The sequence below is a fragment of the Myotis daubentonii genome, chromosome X, assembly GCF_963259705.1.
Source record: "Myotis daubentonii chromosome X, mMyoDau2.1, whole genome shotgun sequence".
NCBI classification, from domain to species: domain Eukaryota; kingdom Metazoa; phylum Chordata; class Mammalia; order Chiroptera; family Vespertilionidae; genus Myotis; species Myotis daubentonii.
Genome location: NC_081861.1, coordinates 8113445 through 8130237, shown reverse-complemented (window position 1 = coordinate 8130237; position 16793 = coordinate 8113445). Strand labels below are relative to the sequence as shown.

Genomic DNA, 16793 nt, shown 5'->3' with positions numbered 1-16793 from the left:
TAAGTCTGTTGCTCTGGCCTGGGCTTTCTCCCACTGTAGCTGTGTTGTTTGGCTTTGGGAAGAAGTCCTCAGGAAGAGGATAGGTCTGGCTCTTGTTGAAATGAAGCTGGGGTTGCCCTGGTCTTCCCCACCCTGATATGTGCCAGATGGCAAGATCCATAAACTGGCCAGTGAGAGGTCATCACACCCCTTTCCATGATCTCTGCCCACCCTCTACACCTCCACAGGATACTGAGAGGCATTCACTTACCATTTCCCAGACAGTAAGCAGAAATATTGACATCACCACATTGCATGTATATGTACTTACCACAGGTGGCTGAGTCACATTATATGTTAATTGTGCTCTATGAGTAGAAACTTTGCAATGCAAGATCAGGAAGATCTCTAGATATAACTCCAATAAGAGGAACTAGAGTATGTATGAGCAACAAGGAGTCTAAAAGGAATGATTCTTTCCAGGTTAAAATCTAAACTAGATACTGGCCTGTTATGTTCCTTGGTCCTTCCCTCTGGACTCATACTCTAGGTTCTGTGCCTCTCAATCGTACTAACCAGACTATGAGCAGTAAGAGGCATAAAAAAACTTTCAGAAGTCAACCGGGGGCAATTTTGTCCCTTTCCCCCATGTCCAGAGGACGTGGGGTAATGCCTGGAGATATTTTTGTTTGTCACAATTGTGTGTGTGTGTGGGGGGGGTGGGGGGGCGGGGGTTGATACTGGCATCTACTAAGTAGAGGCCAGGATGCTGCTAAACATCCTACAATGCAAAGAATAGTCTCTACAACAACAAAAAATGTCCATAGTACTGAAGTTGAGAAACCCTGGCTTATCTCTTTAGAGCAGAAGATGCCTCACTTCCACTCCCCATTAACAGGCCTCCAATCTCTTGGAATCCATCTGAATTCCCACTTAGTTTGCTCAGTGAAGGATAATAGTCTAGGAATGGACATTTCTGTCCCACGACCTGCACAGAAAAAAAAGCACAATCCAACAACTTAACTAGAGAGAGAAAGATGTCCAAGCAAGGGGAAGATCAAGATATGCCAAAGGAGCCCTAGCCGGTTTGGCTCAGTGGATGGAGCCTGCGGACTGAGGGGTCCCAGGTTCGATTCCAGTCAAGGGCATGTACCTTGATTGTGGGCACAACCCCAGTGGAGGGTGTGCAGGAGGCAGCTGATCGATGTTTCTCTCTCATCGATGTTTCTAACTCTCTATCCCTCTCCCTTACTCTCTGTAAAAAATCAATAAAATATATTTTTAAAAAAGATATGCCAAAGGAGAGATCTCCACAGCAACATCTTTTAACCTTTCAGTTCTTACCCCATAAAGTTCCACCCTCAAGAGAGTGATTGACTAATGTGTCCTTGACTCTTATCACAAGACCTTCATTTTGGAAGTCGGTATGCATAAAGAAAATGTGAATGCTTCCCACTAACCCAAGTCAGTTGCAAACTCTCAATATCCAAGTCTTTGCTTCCACCTAGAATGTCTTTTCCCAGCATCTTGGCCTGTCTAAAGCTTATCAATCTTTCAAGGCCCACATCAATGTTGCCTCTACCTAATCCCCCACAACTCCCCTTGCTCTCTTAAGCTACATATCTTTTTATAGCACACATTATTTTCTACTTTGTATTAGGGTTATTTGATTTCACAGGAGGTTTTCAGCTTTTATACATTCGACTTTTATAAAATATCCAAACCATCTTTGGATATATTAATATATCTGAACCATCTTTTTGGGGCTGAATTTTGACTTGAATACACCAGACAACAAACATTTCAAGCTGTTGCCTGCTGGCCAACCCTCCAGTTCCTACAATGAAGCCATCTTGATAGAGTAGATTTTGTGATTCAAACATTTTATTACATTTTTCTTGTCCTATATAATAAAAGGCTAATATGCAAATTTTCCCCACTGGCAGGAGTTTGACTGACTAGGAGTTAGATGTGAGCTGACCGCCAGGATGGAGCGCAGAACATGGCATGGGAAGGGAGGCCCTGCCTGGTGGCGGCAGCAGGCAACCAGCAGCTGCTAGGGATCCTACCCGTGGATGAATTTTGTGCATTAGGCCTCTAGTTATTTTATAAAAATCCAAATGGGAAGCCAAACAAAGTGAAAGGGCTAATACTATAATTTAGACAAAGACCAATAACATTAAATGTATCAAAAGCAGTGACTCTTGATATAAGCATACTAGAGCAGCTGGTCAACAGGAGATTGAATTGGGAAGAAAAAAAGGTAAAGGAATATGTACAGATGACTGAAAATACATCAGTGAAAAATGAGTCAATATATCTTTATGAATATATATTTCCATCACTTCTTGGCCTTTTGGCTAAGATCAAGTGTAGTATCTGTTCTGATCAGTTTAATATATATTTCCAAATTTTTCAGGTAGATACCCCAAAGAGGGATTTCTAGGTTATATGGTAGCTCTATTCTCAATTTTTTTTTTTTGAGGAACTTTCATACTGTTAACATAGCGGCTGTAACAATTTACATTCCCACTAGCAGTGCATGAGGGTTCCCTTTTCTCCACAACCTTGTCTCATTGAGAATAGACATTCTAAGAGATGTGAGGTGGTATCCCATTGTAGTTTTGATTTGCATTTCCCTAATAGCTAGGGAAGTTGAGAATCTTTTCAAATACCTGTTAGCCATTTGTATGTCTTCTTGGGAGAAGTGTCTGTTTAGGTCCTCTGGCCATTTTTTAATTGGGTTGTTTGGGTTTTGTTGTTGTTGAGTTGTATGAGTTCCTTATATATTTTGAATGAGGGATTGTTTGCAAATATCTTCTTCCATTCAGTAGGTGGTCTTTTTGTCTTGTTGATGGTTTCTTTTACTGTATGGAAGCTTTTTAGTTTGATGTAGTCCCATTCATTTGTTTTTCTTTTACTTCCCTTGCTTTTGGGGTCAAATTCATAAAATCATTTCTGAGACCAAGTTCCATAAGTTCAGTATCTATGGTTTTTTTTCTATGTAATTTATTGTTTCAGGTCTTATATTTAGGTCTTTGATACATTTTTGAGTTAATTTTTGTGTAAGCTATCAAATAGCAGTCTAGTTTCAATCTTTTGCATGTGGCTTCCCAATTTTCCCAGCACTATTTATTGAAGAGGTTTTCTTTTCTCCACTATATGTACCCCTATGTTTATTGCAGCATTATTCATGGCAGCCAGGACATGAACATAACCTAAGTGCTCTTTGATGAATGATTAGATAAAAAAAGACATAGTACATATATAAAATGGAATAATACTCAGCCATAAGAAAAGATGAAATACTGCCATTTGTGACAACATGGATGGATCTTTAGAATAATCAAAGTAAGTCAAATGGAAAAGGACAAGAACCATATGATTTCACTCATATGTCGGATATATAACAGAAAGCAACAAATGAATAAACAAAACTCATAGACACAGACAACAAAAGGGAAGGAGAGTTGGTAGAGATTGAAGAGGGTAATGAGGGTCAAATATATAGTGATGGAAGGAGACTAAATTTTGGGTGGTGAGCATACATTGCAATATACAGATGGTGTATTATAGAACTGTGCACTTGAAACTTATATAATCTTATTAAACAATGTCACCCCAATTAATTAAAAATTGAGTCAAAAGTTATAGTGTAATGACAAAGGAAACGGAGTAATTTTGTTTAGATTTTGGACTGATATATATATTTCCAGAATCAGAGAAGCTCACAGCTTCACGAGTATTGATTGGGGTACAATTTATACTACGCTATCAAACGAAAAAGAAGGATGGTGTCAGACTTCCTTTGGACAAATTTGTCAAGAAAGTTGAAAAGATACCTCAAAATCAACATAAAAATGTCCTGTTTAATCTTTTGAAAGCCATCATCTAACAAATCCTTCTTCCCAACATTAAACTAAAAAACATTTGAAGAACAGTGCTCGCTTCGGCAGCACAGATACTAAAATTGGAATGTTACAGAGAAGAAAAAGAAGCTTGAAGAACTAATTGCCAACATTTTTCAAAATATGTTGAAAATTATAAAATCACAGATCTTTTTGGGAGGCCCCTGACTAAACTGCAAGGTCAAATGTTGGGACTTGGATTAACTTAGCCTTCTGTCCTGGCTTCTCACTTTAGTTGAGCACAGAATGTGTTAAATTAATGAATGTAATAAATAAATGAACTTCATTGTTTTCCAACAAATATTTGCTAGGTCTATAGAAGAGAGAGCACAGTTCTTGAAAGTAGAAAATGTAAGGCTTACTGGGAAGGGAGCTTCTGTTCCCAACAGGTTTTATTGTTTGAAACAAGAAGTCTGCTAACATCCTTATCATTGTTCTTTACCTAAAGAGCAATGTTTAAAAACAAACTTCCTGGGCCCTGTCCCTCCCAGGAGCACACCCTCACTTTTCCCCTCCCCCTCTCCCACCCTTCTCTCTCCAGAGCTCCAAGGAGCCTTCTTTTGCCTCTGTAACTGGTTTCCTGAGCTTATGTCTTCTACAGCTCATTTCTACCCCTGTGACTTTCTAAATAAACTTTCTCTTATAGTTTGAAAAATATTAAAATATAAAATAAAAACAAGCTTCCTGGATCTCCTCTTTCCCAATTTTCAACAAATTTTGAAAAATTTCAGCCAATAGTTCTTTTTTTTTTTTTAAATATATTTTATTGATTTTTCACAGAGAGGAAGGGAGAGAGATAGAGAGTCAGAAACATCGATGAGAGAGAAGCATCGATCAGCTGCCTCCTGCACATCTCCCATCGGGGATGTGCCCGCAACCCAGGTACATGCCCTTGACTGGAATCGAACCTGGGACCCTTCAGTCCGCAGGCCGACGCTCTATCCACTGAGCCAAACCGGTTTTGGCTCAGCCAATAGTTCTTGAATTTTTTTTATGTCTCTCTTTCTGGGACTCCAATTATATGTATATTAAGGCCTCCTGAAGGTTTCTCACAACTCACTAATACTCTGCTCATATTTTTCAGTCTTTCAGTGTGTTTAACTCTGGATAGTTTCGCCCAGTTGGTATGCTCACCTGTGAACCAGGAGATCAAGGTTCGATTCCTGGTCGGGACATATGCCCAGGTTGCAGGCTCGATCCCCAGTGTGGGGCATTCAGGAGGCAGCCGATCAATGATTCTCTCTCATCATTGATGTTTCTATCTCCCTCTCCTCCCTTCCTTTCTGAAATCAATAAAAAAATATATTTTTAAAAATTCTGGATAGTTTCTATGACTGTGTTTCCTAAGTTCATTTATCTTTCTTCTGCAATGTCCAAGAAAATCTTAAAGCAGCTTGTTTTTAACAATATTTATGAACAGAACAACGATAAGGGTGGTAGGAGACTTCTGATTGAAAAGAATATAACCTACTGGGAACAGAAGCTCCCTACACAAGTAAACCTTACAATGAAAAGCATTCTACTTTCAAGAACTCTGTTATCTCTCCTATGGACTTTAGCAAATATTTGTTGGAAAATAATGGGGTTATTAATCCCATCTACTGTATTTTTCATCTCAGACAATGAATTTTTTATCTTTAGAAGTTTAAGGGGTCTTTAAAAAATATCGTTAATCTTTCTCCTTAACATGCTCACTCTCTCCTCTACCTCCTTCAACATATAGAATATATTTATAATAGCTGTTTTAATGTTCTTTTCAATTAATTTTATCTTCTGTGTCTATTGATTAATTTTTTCCCCTTTTTGGTTGCATTTTTCTGCCATTGTGCATGCCTGATAATTTTTTTGTTTTGTTAATCCTCACCCAAGGATATTTTTCCATTGATTTTTTTAGAGAGAGTGGAAGGGAGAGAGAGAGAGAGAGAGAGAGAGATGGAGAGAAAGAAACATTGATGTGAGAGAGACCGTGCCCCGACCACGGCTGGGGATTGAGCCTTCAACCGAGGTATGTGCCCTTGATCAGAATTGAACCATGCCTGATAATTAAAAAAAAATATATATATATATATTATATAATTTTATTGATTTTTTACAGAGAGGAAGGGAGAGGGATAGAGAGTTAGAAACATCCATGAGAGAGAAACACCAATCAGCTGCCTCCTGCACACCTCCTACTGGGTATGTGCCTGCAACCAAGGTACATGCCCTTGACCTGAATGGAACCTGGGACCTTTCAGTCTGCAGGCTGATGATCTATCCAGAGCCAAACCGGTTAGGGCATGCCTGATAATTTTTTATTGGACCACAGACATTGTGAATTTTACCAAGCTGGGTTCTGGATTTTATTTTTTTACTAGTTTAAGTGATTTTGAGCTTTGTCTTAGGATACAGGTAAGTTACTTGGAAACAATTTTATCCTTTTGAGGCTTGCTTTCAAACACTGTAGATGGGACCAGCATAGTTTTTAGTCCAGGGCTAATTTTACCTTACTATTGAGGCAATATGCCTCTTAGTACTTTTCCTGATGTCCCATGTATTTAAAGTTTTCTCCGCTCTGACCGTAGGGAATGCAAATGATTCCAGCTCTATGTGAGCACCAGGAATTTTCCCCTATGCTCTTTTCAGGTGATTCTTTACTCAGCCTTGGGTAATCTCTTCACATGCATGTGCTGACTAGTAGTCCGTTGAAGATTAGAGAGGAATCCTCTGCAGATCTCTGGAGTTCTTCCTCCATGCAGCTCTTTACTCTCTATGCAGCCCCCCCTTCTCTGGTATTTTGTTCTGTAAATTCTAGCCATCCTGTTTACCTGAATCCTCAGCTCCGCCCCCTCAGCTTAAGGAAAAGAACATCCAGCTCCATTTGAATCCCCTTTCTCTGTACTGTGGTCTGGAAGCTCTCTTCAGGGGTAAGCTGGGGCAATTGCAGAACTCATCTCATTTGTTTCCCATCTCTCAGGGCTTACTTCTCTGTCCTGCTTATTGTGGAACACCTGAAAACCTTTTTGTCATATATTGTGTGTGTGTTTTTAGTTGTTTTAGGCAGAGGGTAAATCTGGTCCTTGTTATTTTATTGTGGGTGGAAGTCGATTGAAGGGTTTTAAGCGGGTTAAATGACATGGATGGGTCTGTGGGTTAGAAAGATCACTGATGGCTGATGTGAGATGGGCTTGGTGGTAATGGAACATAGGCAGAGATATGTACCCCTACGTTCATTGCAGTGTTATTTACAATAGCTGAGATATGGAAGCTATTAGGTTTAATAGCCCATTGATAGACTATTGGGTAAAGAAGATGCACAGCCCTGGCTGGGTAGCTTAGTTGGTTGGAGCATCATCCTGACAGGCCAGGGTTTTGGATTTGATCCTGGGTCAGGGCACATACAAGAAGCAACCAATGAATGCATAAATAAGTAGAATTGATCTCTCTCTTTCTAAAATCAATATATCAAAAAAATGATTTGGGACATATATACAATGGAATATTACTTGGCCTTAAAACACAATGAAATCTTACCATTTACAATAGCATAAATGGACCTAGTCAAATAACGGGCTAAGTAAAATAAGTCAGTCGGAGAAAGACAAATACCATATGAATTTCATTCATATGTGGAATCTAAGTAACAAAAATAAATGAACAAACAAAACAGAAACAGACTCATAGACCCAGAGAACAGGCTGGGGAAGGAGGGGAAGGAGGGTTGGGTGACTGGGTGAAAGAGGTGAAGGGATTAAGAAGCACAAATTAGTAGTTACCCAGTAGTCATGGGGATATAGAATACAGCACAAGGAATATAGTTAATAATATTGCAATAACTATGTAAGGTGCCAGGTGGGGACTGGAAATATTGGGGGAACACTTGGTAAAGTATATGATTGTCTAACCACTATGCTGTACACCTGGAACTAATAGAAAATAATACTGAATGCAAACTGTAATCGAAAATAAATAAATAAAATTAAATGGAATCATAGACAACAAAGAAAGATCTAGCAAATGGTTAAGAGCATGAACTTTCAATTAAACTAACTGGATTCAATTCTAGCTCTGCCATGTAGTTGCTGTGCTACTCTGGGCAAGTTATTTAACCTCTTTCTGCCTTGGTTTACCAATTTTAAAAATGGTGTTAATAATCGTACTTACCCCACAGGGTTCAATGAGTTTGTATAAAGCACATAGTAAATGTTACTTAATTATTAGCTATTATTATTAATTTTTTATTATTCGATATCTTAGTGGTAGACTCTGATTCATTTCCGCTACATGAAGGATTTGTAGCAAGACTGTTTTGAAAGATTATTATGGAATGTTGGAACAGATTCAGAGGGATTAGTGGAAGGGAGGGAGAGAAGGAGAGATAAGGAAAGAGAGGCAGGCAAAAGCAGCCTGTTGCTATCCCAGGTGACTGAATTCTCTAATTCCCAGAAGAATATACTATGTTAGACTGCATATTTCTTAAAGAACTGATCTTCTGGAGAGGGGAAGGGCTGTTCTAGCAACCCCAACTCAGGCTCTGTATTCTGTCCACACAGGGACTTGGAACAGGAACCAAAATTCCATACACTTAGCAAGTTTTAGAGAAATGATGTGTGTTTACTCTTTTAATGTTTTTATTCTTTTAAATATGTTTTTATTGATTTTTTAAAGAGAGAGTGGACAGGAAAGGGAGAGAAACATTTGATGTGAGAGAGAGAAACATCAGTCGGTTGCCTCCTGCACCCATCTTGACTGGGGACCGAACCCACAACCTGGGCGTGCCCTGACTGGAAATTGAACTAGCGCTCGCTGGATGCTCAGGACAACATTCAGCTGACTGAGCCACACTGGCTGGGGCATGGGCTTACTCTTTGTAGGCTCCCCAAGATTCAGTTGCCCCCTACAGCACATGAGAAAAGACTGTCTAGGAAGAGGAGATCAGACTCCATAGTAAGGCTTGAGAAATTCCACTGTACTATCTGAAAGGTGAAGTGTCTCTGAGTCAGTCACTAAACCAAAGGCAGTGGCGCACTTCTGAGGTAGGAGATACTAATTCTTACTCAGGGGGCACTCATGTTGGAGGAGAGAGCCTCCTGGGAAGACATTAACAGCCCATAGGTGATACAGGTGGAAGTTCCCCCAGTGCCAAGTCTTGACTGGAAAAAAGATCACCCAGGTACCTGAGCCCTGGGAGTGACTGTCTTGAACAGGGGAATCTGGATGAGAGGTACATTTTCTTTGCTGAGATGCTAAGACTTAATAGAGGGAGAATGTGGCTGCCATATTACTTCGAGATAGAAATGGATTTTTGTCTTTCCTGTCTTTCCCCCTTTTCCCTGCACCCCCCCCACCATCTCAAAGTAGTCAGCTTATGGTGTATCTCAGGAAAAGGAGGTGGCAAGTCAGGAAAACAAATACACAGCCAGGCTCTTGCTTTTGTTTTCCAAAAGTATAAGCCTGCCCGGCTAGCATGGTTCAGTGGTTGAGCCTCGACCTATGAACCAGGAGGTCACAGTTCAATTCCCAGTCAGGGCACATGCCAGGACTGAGGGTTCAATCCCCAGTGTGGGGTGTGCAGGAGGCAGCAGATGAATGATTCTCTCTCATCATTGATGTTTCTATCTCCCCCTTCCTCTCCCTTCCTCTCTGAAATCGATACAAATAGATATATTTAAAAGTATAAGCCTTAGGGAAGGGGGATTAGGGTGCAGGGGCAGAGACAAAGTATCTGGGCCAGAAAACTAAAAGGAAGAAAGATTTGCAAAGCCTAAAAAGAGATTCTTGTCTTTATCACTCCCCTCCCCTTTGAGAAAAGAGGCAGAGAGAGTTCTGTGGGATCCCAAGTGGCATATACTCCTAAAAGTTACCCTTGGCTGGCAGGAAGACTCAAGAGAGGAACGGCTGTGGGGAATGTCTAGGTAGTTGGACCAACAGGTGACCTTGGCAATGAGTTCCATACCCTAAGTGTGGTAGAGATGTTAAAGAGGACCACAGCACTTGAAAATACCCATGTGGGCAGAGGGCTCAGCAGTAACTGACAGAATCTAAGGACCTGTAAATAGATACTTTTAATCCACCCACATGCCTGAGCACTACATAAGATCCCCCAAATATGGCATCACCTGGGATAAGGGAAATGAACATCAAGAATGACTTACATTTTTCTTGAAATATTAATGTTTATTGCATGTAAGTGGCTAATTATTTTGTATCTACAATTTGGTAATAAATTTATTTTGTATATTGTAAAAATAATAATAAAGAATGACTTACATTGTTTTCCCAGTAGCTTAGTCCAAGGAGGGATCAAGGTCACAAACTGAGTTCTAGAAATAGTCACAACTCTACTGATGGCTGCGGTAGTCAGCTAATTGTAAACTTTGAGGTTCATCTTGATCGAAGGAGTTACTATCCTGTGGGGTAAGGAAAAGATCAACAGCTAGCAGGGCCATGAAACTACCCCCATCCCCACTCCTGCAGAATATGGGGTCTAAAAATGGATCCAGTGCCAGGGTAGCATGGCTCAGCAGTTGAGTGTCAACCCAGGAACCAAGAGGTCACAGATTCGATTCCCAGTCAGGGCTCATGCCCGGGTTTCAGGCTCCATCCCCAGTGTGGGGTGTGCAGGAGGCAGCCAATCCATGATTCTCTCTCATCATTGATGTTCCTATCTCTCTCTCCCTCTCCCTTCCTCTCTGAAATCAATAAAAATATATTTAAAAAGAATACATAAAAAATAAAAATGGATCCAATGAAGGCTTTTGTAATTTCTTGGCACCAGAGCCTTCAGATAAGTTGAAGTCGATTATTGGAAGGATGTTTTCCTGGAATAATGTAAAGCCAAATATAACTGGTTAATATAAGTCAAATTTTCTATTTGATGAATAGAAACAGTACACAAATTCCATTTGAGAGTCAGGGGAAACCAGTGGGTAAGAAGGAATGTTCTCTGTTTTATGTTTGTTGTTGACTAGATATAATTGCCCATGCCCTTTTCTGCCTATAGTGGCATTTGTGGTGAGTTATGGACAGGTTGTTTCAAATAGAAGAGCACATATGTCAATAAAAGGCCTACATTGAGAAGGGCCTTTACTTAGATGGGGAGCAGACTTGTTTGATTTTCTAATTTCTAAAGTTTATAAAAGTCACATGACTTTAGATTTATTTAGTAAATGTTTGACTGTCAAAGAGGGACTTCTTAGATGGGTTCACATCTGAGCAGATTGAGGGGCTCATACTTCCAAGTACTGATCTGTGTTGATTAGATCTTCAGGCTCAGAGACAAAGAAAGGAACCGGTGACACCTGAGGGAGGTACCTGTTGCATTTCCTAAAGGTAGGCTGTATGTGGTGGTGGTGGTGGGAGTAGAGTGACATTGAAAAATAAAAATGGCAGACAGTTTCTAGTTACTATCTCAGTGGGAGTCAGGACTTATAAAGACTTCAAATAACGTGGTAACCTTTGATATTGTCCTTAAGTGGTTATTGGGCTATGCATTCCATTTTCCCCACAGTAGTCAATAATTTAACAGGGAAAAGGGACTATCTTCAGGGGCAAATGAGTAAAGAAGGATTTGGGGAGACTTCATCCATTCTACAGCTAATTTGGAATGTAGAGACCTCTAAGGTAGGGAGGTGGCACTATCTGGAGAAACTTGTTCTTTCAAATTTATCCAGGAAGATCTCCATAGGTGGAATAGCTGGACCTTATAACCCTGAATTTCATTCCCTCAGTTTCCCTCCATTGTCAAAATTGGGATATGGGGATTTGAATTTATTAAGGGCAAGGTCTGGTTTCCTTGCATGTCTGGCAATATTGGGATTAAAATACAACCTTGGAGAGGAAAGGTGCAGAGACAAGATGCAGGCCCATCATTCCACTCCATTTGGACTTGAAAGTTACATTTATTGATAGTTCTTTAAAGAGCTGAAAAAGGCTGAGGTTCTGAGGGCTACAATAGGAAAAGAAAAAAAGTGTTGGAGATAAGAGGTTGGTATGTCTTAGTGATAGGGCCCTTAGGCTGTGCAGTTGAACATATTAGCTCCGCATTTTCCTGCCTCCTGCCCTCAAGGCATCCTAAGGCTTAAGGTGCCTTGAGAAAGCAATCCTGCCCTTAGGAGCTTTCAGTCTAGGTCTGTGCCGCCAGACGCACCTTGAGGGGTTGAAAAATGCATTCTACCCCTGAGCACACTTGGGTTCAAGTTCTGACTTATAGTTGTGTGAACTTGAGCAAGTCATATACATTCTCCCCCCCCCCCCCCCCATCCCAGCCTTCGTTTCCTCTTCTGTGGAGCCAGGATTGTTCATGTAAGAATGACAGAAACAATTTTGATACAGTGCAACAAGCAGTTCTTAAACAAAGTAGCTGCCCCGAGGTTAACATATAGCGAATGCTCTAAGGAGACAGTATTCATACCAACTAGACTAGAGGATCTGGGAGGTGGATGGTGGGAGATGGTGAGAACAAGTCTCAGGGGGGGGGGGTGGAATGTGGTCTTTCCGCATGCGCACAGGCTAGGAGCCCTGCGGAGCAGCGAGGGGGGCGGGGCCAGGTTCTGAAAAGGTTGCTATGGCACCGTGGGGCCAGGGGAGGTTAACCGAACCCTTAAAACCATACTCCCTCCCCCACTCGCCACCGCCTGGGCCAAGGGCCATTGTTCTTGGCAAAATGGCGTCGGTAATCCCCCTCCCGGCCTGAGGCCTAAGTAAGGCAGAGGGTGGGAGTGGATCTGAAGGTGGGAACAAAAACTACAATTCCCAGAGTACCCTGCACCTGCCCGCGAGGCGCAGGGCACGTGCCCAGGCCTAGCGGTTACATGCCGTCAAAAATCCCTTTCATAGCTTCTCTTTCCCATCCCAGCTTTTGCTGTTGCTCAGCCCCCGCGCGCGCGCACTGCAGTCACCGGGGGTGGGGGGTACATGCCGTGGCCGTTGCCCTCGCAACGTAACCGGGAGACCGGTATTTGTAAATCTGTGCTTCGACTTCTAATTCCAAAGCCGGCAGGTATGGGTCTCGCGAGAAAAGACGGGAGTTGGAAAAAGGGAGTTAAGGGTGGTAGTTGGAAAGGTGCGGGCGGGTACCACATCTCAGCGGAGCTCCCGCATTTACAGTCATGTGAAAAACACAGTGGATGGAGGGCGGCTAGGAAGTTGTGTGTGCTTGGACCTTTTTTTTTTTTTTCTCGGAAAGCAGCCGTGGAGAGAGAGCTTTTGAACACCCGGGAGGTGTCACGCGTGGCCCCTCTGAGATTTTTTTCTGGGAGCCTTTCTCCTCGACGCGCATCCCTGTCTCCCGCTGCGCCGAAAAGGGCGGGGGAGGAGCGCGCACTCTCCAGTTGGCCAGCCACTCGGCACCTACCGCGTTCGGAGCCGATCGGAGCTGGGGCTGCTCCTTCGGCTTTCTCCGCCCCTCCCCCTCCACTGTCCTCCCCTCCCTTCCCCGCCCCCTCCGCCCCTCTCTCCGCTCCAACTGAATTCCCTGGCTGGAGTACGCGTGCGCTTGCTCAGCTCCCGGGCGAGCGCGAGCTCGGGCTCGCACCCCGCTCTCCGAACCCCGCCCGCTCCATACCTACCGGCGGTAGCTGGCCCGGTGGGCTCGCGGGGAGACGCTCGCGCGCGCACGCGCACACGCCGCGGAGCGGAGCGCGAGACACCGAGGAGGGGAGTAAGTAGCATCGGAGGAGGCGTTAGAGGAGGAGGCGGTGTGTGCGTATGTGTATGTTCTATGGTGTGGCTCATCGAGGGGCGAACCGAGGCTTGGAAGAGGACGGAGGAGAAGCGCAAAGAGTCAGAGTCTCCATCTGCTAGAACCTCTAATCTGGTGAGGGTCCCGGGCCGGGCAGAGCGCTGGGAGAGAGGGAGGAGGCCGGGGGGCGTGTCTGGGATCGGGCTGAGAGATGAATGGGCCGGGGATGAATGGAGGGAGGCAGCGGCGGCCAGGAGTCTGTTAGGAGTAAGCGCCCTAGTGGGGGGCGCGTTGACCGAGACGAGGTGATTGCCGTCCCCAAGAGGTATGGGACGAGGCCGGGCTTGGATCTTCGGGGTTGTCGGAGCCGTTGTCGGTATGAGCGAACAGGCGGAGAGGAGAATTAAGAGGGTAAAAGTGGGGAAGGGCAGGTCTGAGGTTGAGGTGCGTTTTTTTGTCTTTTTTGTTTTTCTTGGGGGGGTGGCAACTTTGGGAGTTGATGGAAGACTAGGGGACGGGGAAGGTGAGGAGGATACACGGTGGGGCGGGAGACGGTTGACAAAGGGACTGAGTGATCATTTAAGTTAGATTGAGGCTACTGAAAGGGGAGATCGCTTCAGGTATGGGAAGTTGGGTTTTAGTGGGTAATGGGGTGGTGGAAAGCGGATTTCATTTAGAGATTCAGTTGATGCGGGCAGGTCGATAGGACTGGATCGGGGCGAGGGATACCGCGGGCTCGTTGTGTAAGTGGGTTAGGTTCAAAGAGATTGAAAGGTGTTACTTGGGACCGGGTGGTGGGTTCTGTAACTGACAGGTTGGGGATGTGGAAGAGACGGTATAATGGGGTTAGGATAAAGTGGCGAGCTGGCTTCACTGTACTGGGAGAGGTTTTGTTTGACTAGTTAAGAGTGGTGAAACATTTATGTAGTGGGGTATGGCTGGAAATCCTGCACGTGTGTCTCCGTGTCTTGGGAGTTGATAGACCTTGTTAAAATGAAATTGAACCCTCAAAACAGATGCGAATGGTATGGCTAGTCCTTTAGAGTTACTGTTGACTGAAGCAGTTATACGAATAATAGCCTTTAAAGTTGTGAAAATGTTCTGTACAATACTGATTGCATCCAATATTGGGAGGCATTGTTACCTGTTTTTTCATCTCTAGTAAGTTGTAATACCAAGAGAACTTTTGAAGAGGTCTCAGTATATGACACAGAGCAGCAGGTGTCTTTTACACAGTCTCTATACTCAGGATTTACCAGTTTAAAAATTGTTTAAAACTCAACAGTGCAAAGGAAAGTTACCCTGCATTAAAGAGTAGCTAAAAGGCACTAAAGCTGATTTTGAGCGCTAAAATACTTTATATATGATTTTTGGTATCATTTTGAATTTACCTTGGTTGCAAAATAGGAACTTGATTTTTTGATGGGAGTTTAAATTACAGAAGATTACTTGAACATTTTGTTCTGGGAATACATTACTTATCTGGTAAGGATGTCTTGTGATGGTCTCATTCTGTTCTGGGTCAAGATGAATAGTTTATGGATTTTTAACTTTTCATGATTACTTTTTACAAACTTTACTGACACACATCCATTTATCTTGGAAATGTTGCAAATTTGAGAACATTCTTTCATTCTGCTTTGATGTAAATACAATGTTCATACTCTCTTAGATTAAAATGAATACTACTTACTTATTAAGTGGCAGCCTGGAAATGTTGCACTCACTCTGGCAGGCCAAGGTAGTGTTCCCATTTTGAGCTAGATGTTCCTGGAGTGGAAGAACATTCAAGTATTGAGGCTGGAAAGAATAAGCATTGTATATTTGGGGAGTGGAATGAGATAAGGCTAGAATCTTACATTGCGGTTAGGGTGAAGGGACTACTCTGAAGAGTTAGGAGCCCTTGACTCTTAAAGAAAGGAAATAACATAAGCAGACTTGTGGTGTTCATCTCACCACCTTTGCTTCTGAGCCTCCCCCCCCCCCCCCCCCCCCCCCGACCCCCTAGTTTGGAATGCTCTCTCTCCATTTCCCTTTGAATTTGAATTTGAATTCAATAGCTATTTCTGAAACTCTTTCCTGCTCCCATCTTTTTTCCTTTTCTCAGCATCCTACACCAAGCTAGGTTAGGTGCCCCTCTTTAGTGGGACCAACCACCTTGTACATATTTTTATTACTGTACTTCTGTTGGGAGACAAGCAGGAAAGTTTTCCTTTTTATACCTGAGAGAGAAAATAAAGCTCAGAAAATAAGACTTGTCCTAGTAAAGTAAGTGGTAGACCCTGGAGTTTTGACTTCTAGACCAATGTTGATCCTCATATCACAAGTCTACATTCATTGATATAATTATTATGTAGTGTTTTAGGAGTTAAATTTCTGTAATGTGGACTTTAACTTTCTTCTGTAAAGTAGAGGGATTTCTTTTCATTAAGATGTCCTATCATTTAGCCAGTAAATGATAAAGGCAATGGTTGCAGTGAACCAGAATCAGAAGTAAAGAAAATAGTCATAAGGCCCTGACTGAATAGCTCAGTAGGTTAGAGCGTTTTCCCCATATGCCAAGGTTGCAGGTTCAATCCCCTGTCAGGGCACATACAAGAATCAACCAATGAATGCATAAATAAGTGGAACAACAAATCGATGCTTCTCTCCCTCTCTATAAATCAATCAATACTTTAAAAAAATTTTAATAAAAAAGAAAGAAAATAGTCAAGTAAAAAAAAGAAAACATGTTACTATCAGATTTCTAATCAGATAATTTACATAAAAGTAATGGAGGGCCAAAATTTTTGCATTGTATATGTTTGGGGGGGGGGTTGTGTATAAAAAAATTCCTTCCTTTCTCAGTCTCCCATCATAGTATAAGTAGACCAGCTCTATTTGCATATACTTTATTGTGTCTGTTGGCTAAAAGCCAGAATACAACAGAAGGGTGGGTCTTTTCCATTTGGTTTGAAATCATAAAATTTATGGTGCTGTTAGGAGATATTTGATGACTGGAAAGGACATCTGTAAGGCATTCTTTCAGAAATTCTCTGGGCTTCAAAAGTAGAATCTGATGCCATTTTTTAATTGTTTTGATTGAGCTTGTCGTGAGATTGTTGGATTTGAAAACATGTTGAGATTAACTTCCTACAGAAATGAGCCTTTAATGCCCCCTTTTTTTCAGGATTATATAATTTTTTCATGAATTTTTTTTAAATCCTCACCTGAGGATATGCTTCCATTGATTTTTATTGATTTTA

General features: G+C 42.2%; 1 protein-coding gene and 1 pseudogene across 1 annotated transcript in view; both read left to right on the top strand.

Moving 5' to 3' along the window:
• Positions 1 to 2319: 2319 nt before the first annotated feature.
• On the top strand, positions 2320 to 2454 carry LOC132225466 (U2 spliceosomal RNA; annotated as a pseudogene).
• A 10886-nt stretch (positions 2455 to 13340) lies between these two features.
• WNK3 (WNK lysine deficient protein kinase 3) overlaps positions 13341 to 16793 on the top strand; it is a 114650-nt gene continuing 111197 nt past the window's right edge. Inside the window, exon 1 of the mRNA XM_059680105.1 lies at positions 13341 to 13683. The gene's annotated coding sequence lies outside the window, so the exon portion shown is untranslated. The remainder of the gene's footprint in view (positions 13684 to 16793) is intronic.